We start from the raw sequence: 14,664 nt of genomic DNA on the forward strand, positions 1-14,664 counted from the left end.
ATGAACCAAAATATAGACTTCATAAAATCTGCTGCTGTATCTATTTTATATGCTTTCTTTTCCAGCAACGGTGCCTTGTTAAGCATCAGATAAATACTTGTTGCTGGTTAGTGAGTCATGGGCGAACTATATCCACAGTGCTCACCCCTCCGTAAAGGAATGTTTTGGGGGAAGCACGGTGACATGCTTTACTTCTTTTATATTTTGATATTTAAATTCTTAAAAATGAGACTATATTATTACTTATATAATTTTATGCTATATTAATGGATTTTGAAAACTATGTCTAATGACAAGCAAGTTAGAGTTTCTTAAATGTTTTCAGTTTCATGTCACCTTAGTGTGTAAGATTTTAAGACGATTAAATACATAACGTAAAAACTTAAAATTTATTAAGGACATGGTTTACTCAATTTAATAAGCAGTTAAACCTGAACCACTTAATATATGAGTTTAGATGTTTGACAGATGTCTTGGTTTCCTTTGAGAATTTAGAATACCCTGGGCACCTTTTAAGTTCACCGAGGCTTGGGTGGGGGTAGGGAGGATGGAACATAACTTTAATGCATTTGGGAACCACAGGTGTATAACAACATTTAAATTCCTTAAATAAATATTTTAAGTGTATATGTTCATGGGCGCAAGCTTGCATGCAAATTTCTTTCCTTAGAACATCAAGCCTGCTTATGTTCTGCATTTATCTCTCTTATAATTATTTATTTATAATTTTAATCTCAAATATGCTTTGGGGGATGTTTGGTTTTTGAAGAAAGTAGTGTAATATTTTTGTACAAAAGCAGCTGAGGGAAGGGAGGCGGAAGGAGCCTATCATCTGTTTCCCTCGTAGAGGTCAAACAGGTGCCTGGTATAGACAGGGCCATGTGGGGGCAACAGCCTTGTAGGCACTTGGCCACAGAGTCTTTGGCTGCCGGAAGCATCTTCGGTTACTCAAGAACCGGAAAGGTGTGGCTCACGGAGAGCATGTGTCTCAGAGCTCCGTTCAGGGTCCCCAGATCCAGAGGCTGGGACGGGGTAGCTTCGGACTTCGGCTGCAGCACCTGCAGGACCAAAACCACACACCACAATACACGATTCACCTAAGAAGAGGTTTCAAGGTTGTGCAGGTTGAAGTAAAACCGCAGAACAGTTCTAGGAGACGTCCATGGAATTTTCTGGGCTTCGGAGCAGCTAATTGCAGAGAATGAGTGGCAGACCGAAGGCTACGGGCAGACCCTAAGAGCAGGGAGATGGCCGAGGCTGAGATGACCCGGGCAAGGCTAAGGGGCCTCTGTGGGGGTCTTCGATGCAGCTGCTGTAGACCCGGAACAGCAGAAGCAGGAGACAGTCTGAGGGGGCAGGGGGGAAGGGGCCAGGGACCCCAGCCACAGAGTAGCAGAGGGCTGGGGCCAAGGGTTACCATAAGACCAGGGAGGAGCCATTCAGGGCGGCCACACCATACAGGAGACAGCAGCCACTGAGGAGTCCTGGGTCCCTGCAGCATCATGGCTGCCATGGCCCCACACGGGAAGGAGGCTTTGAAGAGTAAGAATGTGAACCGCTACAAAATGCAAAGTGTAATGGTGAGCAGGGTATTAATTTTCTAGACTATGATGGATATCGTGAAAATTTTAAACTCAAAAAAGGTATATTTTAAAAATCTTAATGTAAATTGTTTTAACTTAGAATTAAGTAACAATTAAATAATTAACAGAATTAGATCTTTTTTCGTGAATAATGTTAATATCAGTGCTCTTGGCTAATGTGTTTTTTTTTTAAGTTTTAATGATAATGATTTTGTGAGGGATTCGATTTTTTCTTGACCTGAATATAACTGGCTATTTTATGATGAGTTTTTTCTGTTTTTAGAAAAATAGGTTAAATGTATATACTTCTTTAGAATGTGGCTTACTGTTTTCATGACATATTTATTTCTATATCAATACTTATAATGTTAACATGTCAAAATGAAGTATGAGCTTGATAGCATCCATAATAGCTTCTTGAATAGTGACTGTTATAAAAATAAAGACAGAGATGCTGAAGACTATTTCACATTTTATTATTTTAAAAATGTATTTTTTCCTCATAATGTGTCATATTTTTATGATGTGGAAAAGCCATAAGCCTGCCACCACATAAGACTTCCCCAGAAATTAAATTGTGACTATATTTAATGACGACATTGACACAAAATAGCTTTTTGAAAATCTTGCAAGTTTTTCTATTACTAAACATTCTGTATCAGAAGACAATTAAAGTACAGTAAAAATACTAATCCATAACTGATTCATAACTTAATAGGAGTATATACACAAATTAATTAAATTCTCTGTAAGTACTCCATGAGACATTAAATAAAGATGATATCATCTTCCTCACAAAGTCAATGCCATAGGGTTAACTGAGGTAAACCTTTTCACTAATGTCTGGCACAAGAAAGTCATTAAACTAATAAGCACTTAATTTTTAAAAATTGTTAAGTGTTTATTTATTTTTTGGAGAGAGAGACAAAAAGACAGAGCATGAGCGGGAAAGGGGCAGAGGAAGAGAGGGAGACACAGAATCTGAAGTAGGCTCCAGGCTCTGAGCTGTCAGCACAGAGCCCAACACAGGGCTCGAACTCATGAAATGTGAAATCATGACCTGAGCTGAAGTCGGACGCTTTACCAATTGAGCCACTCAGGCACCCCAATAAACACATAATTTCTTAAAAGTTTAAGTAATAAAATGCCATTTTATAGAGTTGAAATTTATTCTTATTTCTGATAAATTAAGTTGTTCATCTGTTATTTTGCTTAACTGCCTGACATTTGACCAACATTTACTCAGGAAAATATTTGCCAGTAATTTTCTAATGCGTCAATCACTGAAGTAAGCACCGGAGATATATAACTTAGCAAGCCCACCATGTAGCTTCTTTTTCCAGTATGAGTCTGAAAGTCAGGGATACAGAAAATGAATTACACACGAAATATGATACTTGAGAGAGTGATCAATACGGTGATAAATTAGCGAGAGAAAACTGGTGAGTGGGAATTTACCTTAAATAAAATTGTCAGGGTAATGAGGGAACATCTGAATTAAAGGCTTAATGATGAAAAAGAACCAGTCACATATACATCCTAGGGAAATACATTCCCATTCAGAGGAAACAGGAGAAACAACGCCCAAAAGACGGTAATTAAGCAGACATAACCAGAAGTAAGAAGAATGCTAATGTAGCTACAACATGGTAAGGAAGGTTACAGAGGTGTCACTGCAGGAGGCGGCAGGGGTCAGATTTTTAAAACCATGACAGAAAGGCTGGATTTGCTCAAATTCCAGTAGAAAGCCTTTGGGTGATTTTAATCAGGCGGTTGACATGATAGAATCTATTTAAAACTGCAATCCAAATCCAACTAATTGTCAGGCTCTTGGCTTAATCTAAGTAGGAGAAAATGGATGTATAACAAATAGAATTCGAGGAGACAGAGGGGGAATAAGCTCCTTTGGGAAATACTTTGGAGGTAGAACCAAGAGAATGAATTTCCTGAAGGCAGTACATGAACAGACACATCCAGGGTAATGTTTATGCTGTAACAGAATGCTGATTCTGTAACGTGAAAATGGAACAAGAGTGGGCTGATGAAAGGAAGTGGAAATAGAGAAGTTTAAGTATCCTGCTTCATTCATGTAAAATATAGATACCTATCACATTTCCAAAAGAAGATTCTGAGTAGCCTGTTGGGTATATGGATCGATGAGTCTGGAACTCATAGGAGATATCAAGATTATCGCTATCAATCTGGCAATCACCAGAATATAGGTTATTTCAAAGTTTTAAGGATGAATGATATAATTATCCAAAAAAAAAAAAAAAAGAAAGAAAAGAAAAGAAAACAAGCCCAAGTTGAAGCCCTAAAGCAGTCTAGTACTTTGACGCCTAAAAGGAAAGCCTGAGCAGTGGCTGGGGAGTAAAGCAAATAATCAAGATATTCTATCGTCACTGATCGGGGACTGGAAATTTTTTAAGAAATTGAGGGTGGTGTGCAGTCCAATCAGGCTGAGAGGCAAATTAGGATGAAAACACTGGATTAATCTTTTGTAAGGTTTAAGATTTAAGGTGCTGGTACCCTTACTAAGAACTCCTTCACTGGCGTGCTGAGAAAGACAGCTACAGAAGAGTAAACCAAAGAAAGAATGAAAAATAAGTTATATGCAATATTTGTTGTATTAATCATATCATCTGGGGGGAAAATGGACTTTAGATAAAAGTTGTGGTACTCAACTTATTTTTAAGGTAACACATTAGTTGATAATATAAAATAAGAATTGTAGTTATCCTGCTTACAAAAATTCATTTGTATATATTTATCAAGGGAAAACTTAATTGTAAGCAAGCTTATATTTGCATCATTTAAACAGTGCAAAATAAAAATATAATTTAAATGATGTTTTAAAATAAAAAGAATTCCCATTCATTATCAAGGAATGTTTGGTTTATTCACTGATAATGCGTTATTTGTCAAGACACAGTTCTTGGTAATTTGGTTATACTGCTGTAAGCCAATCCTTTTGGTAATTAAAATTGCTTGTATGTGAGTATGTGTCCAGGGACAGAGAAGGAGAGTGACACACACAGAAAGGAAGAGAAACAAAGAGAAGAGAAAATAAGCTTTGAGAACCAATTGTTTAAAATGACTATAGGGGTGCCTGGGTGACTCAGTCAGTTAAGCATATGACTTTGGCTCAGGTTGTGATCTCACGGTCTGTGGGTTCAAGCTCCGTGTCAGGTTCTGTGCTGACAGCGGATTCTGTATCTCCCTCTCTCTCTGCTTATCCCCCACTCATGCTCTGTTTCTCTCTGTCTCAATAATAAAAAAATATATATATAAAGTTTTTTAAATAAAATGATTATAAATACTGCTTATGTAAAACATTAGTATTTAAATACATTTTAAAGAAGATACATTTTACCTTTCCATACTAAATCTAAGCCAATTTTTAAATGTAAGTGATACAATTAGTAACAAGTTTTAGACTGCTCAGTAGAATCCAGAAGATAAATGTTAATGTCAGATGCTGATTGATTCTGGAGTATTGTAGACCATTTTATATATCATATTTTTTAAAAGATAAGCTTAAGATAGAGATGAATACTAAATATAAAGAATATAAAATATTCACTAGAAGAGAAAGACTAAAAATATTCACATTCAATGACTCAGTGAAGGCACATGAAAGATAAAAACATCAATATCCTTTTTCAAATATTTAGAGGGTCTTATAGAAGACATTTGGCTTGCTTTATTCAAAATGGTCCAATGCAAACTAAAAACAGTATGGCATCACATTTTGCCATTACATTTTGTATTGTTACACTGAAAAAATTCTCTTACTACCAGATGGTAACAAATGGGTGAAGTTAATGAAGTAAAATCACCCCCCTCCCAATGCCACACTATTGTCCTTCATGGAGATTTTGTGATGACTGCGTTAAATTAGAACCCTTTCATACTGATCCAGTGTTAGGGGAGAGGAAGGAGGTTATGTGAAATTGTTAAACCAGAACTATGTTTAAATTTTTGCCTGCCATAAAACTTTAGGCTTAAGCATCTATGAAAAATTTAAACTTTCTGTGAAAGGAAAGATAATTTAATATTTCCTGTCACAAAAGCATCTGCACACACAGAAACATTTGGAGAAAACAAAGAATCAAAACTTGATTCAAAACAAAAATTTCTAAAGTTAAAAAATTGAACTATATCATTAAAAAATAAGACTCCAACACCAGATAAAAAGAAAAATGGCCAATTTTGTTTTGAACATTGAACAGATGAAAAATCAAATACTAGACATAATTTGGGAAATAATATTGTAAGACCTATTTGTATGAAAAAGATAAAATTAAGAAATTGAAATCTGGAATTTACTGTATTAATTATAGCTATCATTAATTTAAAATATATAATCCCAATATATCTTCATAAATATAATAAAGTATATTTTAAAGACTTTTACCAGGTTTTCTAAGCATGTATTATTGTTCCCATTTCAAAAAGGAAAAGAAGGATCAAAGTTGTTTGATATTATTTTTGAGGCCACACAGCCAGAGCCATCTCATTTCCATTTCACTGCATACTGTTTATCTCATCATAAAAACAAAAACATATCTCTTCTATTAGGCACATTTGATATTTTTTTTAAATTATCAACAGCTTGTTCAGGAATCGATAGCCTATGACCTACAAGAAATATTTTTCTTTAATTTTAAAGAGTACATTGAGTAATGGACAATTCATTGTTACTTGAAAGTGATAACATGTCTTAAAGTCTATAGTATTTTAGCTTTTGATGTTTGCAAAAATAGATTTATGGGTCATAATTGATTACTGAATGCAAAATCTTCTCTATCAATAATAAAAAAAAAACTCCAAATGAGTGAAGTGGAAAGCTTACTCAGATTTAGGAATTAGAATACTCTAATACCCAGGTTTGTTTTCTGTATATGTTTTACTTGGCATTTTGACAGTTGAGTCCTAAGGTTTATTTTTAAAAGTTCTAATAATGACAAGTTTTTATTAGTGAATTAATAGATATATCAGTAAACCAATAAAGAAATCAGTAAATTAACAGAAATCCTAGCATTTCTATATGCTTAAGTTAGTAAATGCTAGTTGGGCCCAAATCTGACTTTTTCATACAGATATATCTATGTTACAAAAACCTTATAGGGGCATGGTCTCACAGTTTGTGGGTTCAAGCCGCACATCAGGCTCCGTGCTGACAGCTCAGAGCCTAGAGCCTGCTTCAGATTCTATGTCTCCCTCTCTCTCTGCCCCTCCACTGCTCGCACTCTCAAAAGTAAATAAAAAACATTAACAAAGAAACCTTATTAAAATGTGTATGTTAATGAAACTATATAAAATGTATATAAATATGTAATATATAGGACTTAAATTTATAGACTAAAAATAAAATGTATATTTTAAATATGAATATATTTAAATATATAGTCTTCCTTCATATACTAGTCTTCTGGCTTTTATAAAATATAATTCCATTTTCAAAATATGTTTGTGTTAAAGCTTGTCATAATACTCTGTGCAAAGCATATTTATATTTAATATAATGGAAAACAATAGTACACACTGTTTTAAAAAGACCTGATTAATGTGCGATCTATGGATTGTACAAATTATACAATATAAAAATATTTAAGCTGCCCCCGTGGGCAGATACTTTCTGCTTTCTAAAACAACACCACCATCTCTCATCTGCACCATCCGAATAAACTCCTGAATGATCTCCCCATTGCCATGAAACGTGTCTCCTCTGCTCTCTTCTCCAAATGACAGCAAGAGTGATATTTTTAAAAAGCAAATTTATTCTTGTTGCTCTCTCGCTTAATACCACTCTGTTCCTATTAAATGTAGAATGAATTTCAACATGACCAGCAGAAAGACTCTCTTACTTCATCTCCACTTAATTTCATGAAACTCTGCCTCATTCATTAATCTCTAGCTGCTTTGATCCCTTTTCCTGATGGTCTTTATTGCTGCAGGGACTTGCAATCCCCTCTCTATATTGTGAGTGACCATTCAATCCTCTTCCTTCATGTCGAAGCCTCAGATTTAGTATCACTTATTATTTCAGATGAGCCTACTTCCACTTTTTTGGTGCTTCCATAGGTTATCATTTTCTCTCCTGTGGTTTGTTTTAACTCCTTTGTTGGAAAATAAACAAAAATGTTGTGTCCCCAGCACTGAACAGAAAACTAAATGAGTTAGGGAAAAAAGTCTTACCCACCTGCTGCTTTATCGCTAAAGGCTAGCATATCATGTGACATAAAGTAGGTACTTAATACATTTTGGTGAAGGAAAATAAATTTCTAGTCTCAGTGCTTTGTTATATATACTTGTGTTACAGAGTTGGGGTAAAAATTTAAATGTGGAGGCTCAAAAGTAAAAGCGAATACATTTATATAGGCGTATTGTACAGAAATACTATAATTTTGATGTGGTATAAGCAGACATTTAGCTTATTTGCTCCCATAAGAATACAGTATTTTTCCAACTACCTAAGCATTTAAAAGAACTTGTTTAGGGACACCTGGATGGCTCAGTTAGTTGAGGCTCCAACTCTGGGTTTTGGCTCAGGTAATGATCTCACAGTTTGTGAGTTCAAGCCCCATGTTGGGCTCTGTGCTGAAAGTGCAGAGCCTGCTTAGAATTCTCTCTCCCTCTTTCTCTCCCCCTGCCCTCCCTAAAATAAATGCACTTTTTAAAAAAATAAAATGACTTATTTAAAAATCCATGTTCTCTCATTATATCAAAAGATACATGCACTCCTGTGTTTACTGTGGTATTATTCACAAGAGCCAAGATACAGAAACAAGGTCAAATATCTGTCAGTTGGTTAATGGATAAAGATGCGCTATGTACACATACATACATCCACAATGGAATATTATTCATCCATGAGAGAGAAAAAAAAGGATCTTGCCATTTGTGACAACGTGGATGGACGTGGGGGGCATTATGTTAAGCGAGATTAGTGAGACAGAGAAAGAAAGTGCTGTATGTTCTCACTGATAGGTGGAATCTAACGAAAAGCAGAACTCACTGAAACAATGGAATCCTGGTTATCAGGCACTGAGGAGTGGGGGAGTTGGGGAGATGCTGTTTAAGGAGACAAACTTGCAAACCACAGATAAATAAGTTCTAAGGATCTAATGCAAAGCATAGTGATTATAGTCAATACTACTGTACTATAAACTTCAAAGTTGCTAAGAGACTAGATCTTAATTGTTTCACTGCAAATATCAACATGGGAGCGTCTGGAGGGCTCAGTCAGGTAAGCCTCTGACTCTTGAATGTGACTCAGGTCATGATCTCAGGTTCCTGGGACTGCACCCTGCATTGGGATCCCTGATGACAACACAGAGCCTGCTTGGGATTCTCTCTGACCCTCTCTCTCTGCCCTATTCCCCCACCCCCTATACACATATATGCGCATGCTCTTGTCTCTCAAACTTTTAAAATAATCAATATGATGTATACCTTAAATTTATCTGTCAATTATATCTCAAATTTTAAGTGGTTTCTGATGTTTATTTATTTTCAACAGAGACAGAGCAAGAGTGGGAGGGGCAAAGAGAGGAGACTCAGAATCCAAAGAAGGCTCCAGGCTCAGAGCTGTCAGCAGAGAGCCAGACATGGGGCTCGAAACCATGAACGGTAAGATGAGGACCTGAGCCAAAGCCAGACACATAACCCAGGACTGATCCACCCAGGTGCCCCAATATATATCTCATTTTTTAAAAAATTCAGGGTTTCCTTTCTTGTTATTTGTTTTAGTCCTTTCATTTTTATTTTTGGTTTTTATAATATCTCAGTATTTTTTAAATTTTTTAAATAGTTTATTGTCAAATTGGTTTCTATACAACACCCAGTGCTCTTCCCCACAAGTGCCCTCCTCCATCACCACCACCTCTTTTCCCCTTTCCCCCTCCCCCTTCAACCCTCAGTTCGTTTTCAGTATTCAATAGTCTGTCAAGTTTTGTGTCCCTCTCTCTCCCTAACTCTCTTTCCCCCTTCCCCTCCCCATGGTCCTCTGTTAGGTTTCTCCTGTTAGACCTATGAGTGCAAAATGATGAACTACAATTCTCAAAGCATGAAAAGCATTTGGACAAGCATTAGTATGTTTTATTTTACATTGCTCTAATATTAGTGCAAAGAATTACAGTGAGTACGTCATGAAAGCCGCTTAGAAGGAACAAATTGAATTAAATCTGTATTTGCTTTTTAAATATTATCGGAGGTTAACTAAATTTTAAATTTTGCCATCTATGTACCATAGCAGAGAAAGCAGCATAAAAAAGCCAGAAAATAATTATCTAGGTCAATTTCTTTAATGATACAATTTATCAGGCTTACTAAAATGTTACCCTGTAGGAAAAAGTAGAGTTGACATACCAATATTTCACTGGCATTATAGTCTTTGGAAAATTGCCTACTTTAAAAGTAAGATATTTTGGTTATGGTTGATTAAACTATTTAAACAATCTTTGCTAGTATATGTGGCTTGTCTTTAGATAATCTAAAATAAATACATAAAACAAACAAAATATATTTTCCTCCTGTGATTCATTGCTGTGCATATTTTTATTATTTGAAATGCGCAGTATTGTGGTTTTTAAGCTAATTCTATTCTGGATTGAAAGCATTTTGCATAGAACTGACTCAGTCACTTTCCCACTGTTGCAGCAGATTGATTCACATGTTCAAAGGAGAAGCTATCCATTTGGCCTTTTTATTGTTTTGATTGTATTTTGGTATTAAATTATTTATGACATATTTTAATGCAAATTTATTTGACCTATGGAGCTGATTCTAAACATTGTGAAACGTTTACATATAACCTTTACTTAGCCTCATCAATCCCAGTGTTATGCTGACTAAAGCTATGTTTATAATTACTATTTTAAATCCTTTGATGCAAATCATGTTTCCATGCTCATTAATTCAAATAAATATGTCTGATAATAACCAGAACTGCCAATTCCAAACATTCTACCTTCTTTATCCTAAGGACTTCATGAATATAAAAAACAAGCCATAGATAAGATGTTATCATATTCATTTTAATGCACTTTTTTTGGAGAGCATTTTCATATTATAATTACAAATGGTTTTTCCTAATTTATAGATCCATGAACTGGTGAACATTAATCTCTTATGATTTTTGTAACCTCAAATAACAAGGTTAACTTTCTGAATGCAGAAATGCAAAAAAGTCTTCCGGAGTTAACGTGGCTTTTCTTCGCTGCATTTTATGCTAAACTCTAATCCACGTTCCTGCAGATTTTATAGTTATTTACCTATATTTTTGGAGGCAAGCAACACAAAATGCCTTTATATGGGATGAGTCACTCCAAGGAATGTGACTAGAGACAGCGCAACATTATGTAAGCACAGAAAAGGACAAGAAAATGTATTTGAGTGAAAGGGAAAGGCAAGGCAGACAAGGAAAAACATCAGTGCAAACTGTAACAACCAGAAAATGGGATGAAAAGAAACAAGTCAGAGTTCTAGGAGGACTACCGAAGACGAGGACAGCCGGCTGCACTACTTATCGGCTGCACACAGGCCAAGCTCCTCGAGGAAATCCAATTTGTTTAGAGGAAGTGATCACAGAGATGGAGCCAGGCAAACGATCTGAAGAGCCTTGCAACAAAACCTACCAGGAGCTGCCTTCCAGAGTTTGAAAGGTTTCCCACGAGGCTTTGTCATTTTTAAGAAGCCACCCACTCCAAAATGGCACAAAGAATCCCTAATTCGGTCAGAGGTACTATTATAAACCGTATTTTTAAAAATTGTAATGGAAAAAGGTGCTGACAACTGAACTAGTAAATTCACGTTTTCTCAAGTACTGAACCCTTTAAAAAATGAAGCAGTTTATTCTGAAAGATTTTAAATATACTCTTGAACCTTTCACAACATCCAATTCTAATTAGGAAAAATTAAAATCAAACAGTATGGCAAGAGGTATTTCAGATGAAAATTCAAAAGGTAAAAATAGGCTATATGGACCACAGGATACCATTACTTCAGAAGACAAGCGAGACACTGATGGGAACTGGGTAGTAGGTCAAGAATCTCTAAAGGAATTACCAAACTTGAAGAAAGTGACAGGGACATTATTGCTCTCATCTTGAACATAAGAGAAAATGATGTGCACCAACTAAAACAAGGAAAGTGTGGCTTAAAGAAAATAGTTTACATCAAGGAGGTAATTTTCACAGTATAATAATCTTGAACGTTGGCCACAGAATCATCAAATCACCAAATTTCAAGAAAAGAACATTATAGATATGGTGCTGGGTTAGTTACAACCCCTAGAATTTGATGAAGACTGGTTGGTATGTCGTAGATAAGGTTTTCTCTCTACTTGGACCAGTTTGCAAATGAATCAGGAGAAGTTGTGCCGCGGAATCATGCAAACCAAAATATTTTCCTTTACCACAGGTTTCTTTCAGTTCTTGTTAACGTGGTTAGCCATTTCTCTATCTTCGGTAAAACCGCCTGAATGCTGCGTCTGTTGCCCATGCCCAGGGGAGATTAATTGCATCGCAGTTGCTTAAAAGTACTACGGCATCAAAAATTCTTAAAAGCATTTGCAGGCTTACTGTTGTGCAAAATGATCTATAGCTATAACTACATTTAAGTTTATGCTGAACTGGAACAGTTTTTCAGCTTGATGAAAAAAATGCACTAAGTATCCTCAAAGTAGCATTTTCTCTTGTGCGTTAATATTCCGACAATAAAATTGTTCTTATAGCAATTAAATAGGTTTTTTTCATGGTTTCTTTTGTCTATATTGTTTCCACTTATCTTATTTCATGATAGGAGTGTGCAAAACCACTAAATTTCATCTCATATAATGGAAATATAATTTCTAATGAAAATACTTGAGGTGGTTAAGACATAAAATAGGTAGGAGTTAGTTTACATGGAATCTAACGTGTTTAAAAATATTGAGAAATAATTGACTTTATAGGCATGTATCCAATCTACTTGTGTTTATTTGATGCCTATTATATGCCAAGCACTATTTGAAGATCTTGAAATGTATCTCTGAATACGGCAGGCAGTTTTCTCTCCCCAGGAAGCCTGCACTCTAGTGAGAAGGGACAAACAGCAAACAAAATGAGTGAGTCATCAAATACCCATGTGGAAAATATGCGTCTGTTATTCATATTCTGCAAATAATGAAGATAGGGCGATGTGACAAGAGGTGAATGACAGGGGTGCCTGGGTGGCTCAGTCAGTTGGGCTTCCGGCTCTTAACTTCAGCTCGGGTCATGATCTCAGGGTTGGTGAGATGGAGCCCTGTATCAGCCTCTGCCCTGACAAAGCAGAGCCCACGTGGGATTCTCTCTCTCCCCTCTCTCTGTTCCTCCCTGCTTGCTCTCTGTCTCTCAAAATAAATGAATAAACTTAAAAAAAAAAAGAAGTCGATGATAAAGGTACATGGTACAACATGGGAGAGTTGTCTAACAAAGCCATAAGTATACTAGGATGAATAATAAATAAGTGGTCACAAATGGTACAGACTAGAATATCATTTCAAGAACAAATTAATACAATTTTTGTGGCAGATGTGCCAGCTTATCACCAGGTATCAGTTCTGTCTCTGTTCACAGAATTCCTTATGGGGTCTATTCTTCTGAATAAGATTTGCACCTCATTTCCTTTCCCCTGAGGCACGCATATGTGTCTAAATCTGTGCCAGGTATGTGTAACCAGAAGTGGCATGTAGCTGATGCCAGAACACTGCCCTATTGATAACCAGCTGGTGCCCTTTGACACATCTTTGTCCCTTCCAACACTTGTATTTGCCAAAAAGAGGAAATGGCTCAAATTAAAATTTAACTGCCATGTTGTACCATAAAATTGGGAGTCTATACTTTTATGGTGAAGCGTTTAGTGGAAGAATTTTGATTCCTTCCCCATGAGGACCATGAGAATATCATGGAACACAAAGCATCACGTCAGCAATGGACTGATCACCAAAGAGGTGTCACAGGAAAAAAGAACCACCACGGTTAACTCAGCTTTTTCCTCAGACAACTAAAGAAATTCCTACTTTATTCATTCAAATAGGATTGTTCAACTATAACACAGAAAATGACTTCGATAACTCTACGCTGGAACGAGTAAAGGAAAAAAAATTAAATGTGTATTTGTTATACCTGTCAAAAATATCAACGATTTTGTACTTCTGGATGAATCACTGAGACAGTGTCACCAGACCTGCCTTCTGTATGAAAACAGAGACCACTTGCAGGCCCCCAAGTAGGTAGTACTACTGCTATATTTTGAATAGAAGGGAAGGGTGGCTGGTTGGCTCAGTCAGTTAAGCAGCTGACTCTTGATTTCAGCTTAGGTCATGATCTCATAGTTTGGGAGTTTGAGCCCCACATCAGGCTCTGTGCTGTCAGTGTGGAGTCTGCTTGAGATTCATTCTCTCTCCCTCTCTCTAACCCTTCCCCATGCTCTTTCCCTTTCTGCCTCAAAACAAATAAACTTAATTTTTTTAATAAAAAAAAGATAACCTTATGAATAGAATGTTACTTGACTTCAAAATGTAATGTGACGACTACCTTGAAATGAAACTAGTGGGGCATGAGGGCAGGCTGTATTGATTAAATATTAAGTGGGAAGAAATCGACACTTATTGATCACTTAAAGTGTTTCAGGAACATTAACGTATTCTACTAAATATCAAAAGTATTCTGAGGGGTAGACATTGTTTAACCTATTTGTAGCCAAAATTAGTCAATCTAAGGTAATTTAAATAAATTTTCTAAAGTAATAGCATAGAAGAGTCAGGAAAATAATTGGAACTGATTTACTATCTCTTTATTCAAAATTAGCCACAAAATGGTAGTGACTCCGTTCTTTTTTTTTAAATAATCCAACCACTCACTGTAATAAATCAAGACAGTAAAGACTAGGTTGTGGAGGATGTCTATAACATTAAGGAATTATAATTGCATATTTGTCACTCTTATCTATAATATAAATCACCTACCCCTGAAAGAATGTTTTAATGTATTCACTATTTAATTTCAGCAATCTCAATTTCTGTATCTATAAAATTTAGAAGATGATAGAACTA

The 14,664-nt window shown here is 35.9% G+C and overlaps 1 pseudogene; it reads right to left on the reverse strand.

Moving 5' to 3' along the window:
- Nucleotides 1-948: 948 nt before the first annotated feature.
- The window catches only part of LOC115293551, a 54,089-nt pseudogene continuing 40,373 nt past the window's right edge, over nt 949-14,664 (reverse strand).

The sequence above is a fragment of the Suricata suricatta genome, chromosome 6 (genome assembly GCF_006229205.1).
Source record: "Suricata suricatta isolate VVHF042 chromosome 6, meerkat_22Aug2017_6uvM2_HiC, whole genome shotgun sequence".
NCBI lineage: Eukaryota > Metazoa > Chordata > Mammalia > Carnivora > Herpestidae > Suricata > Suricata suricatta.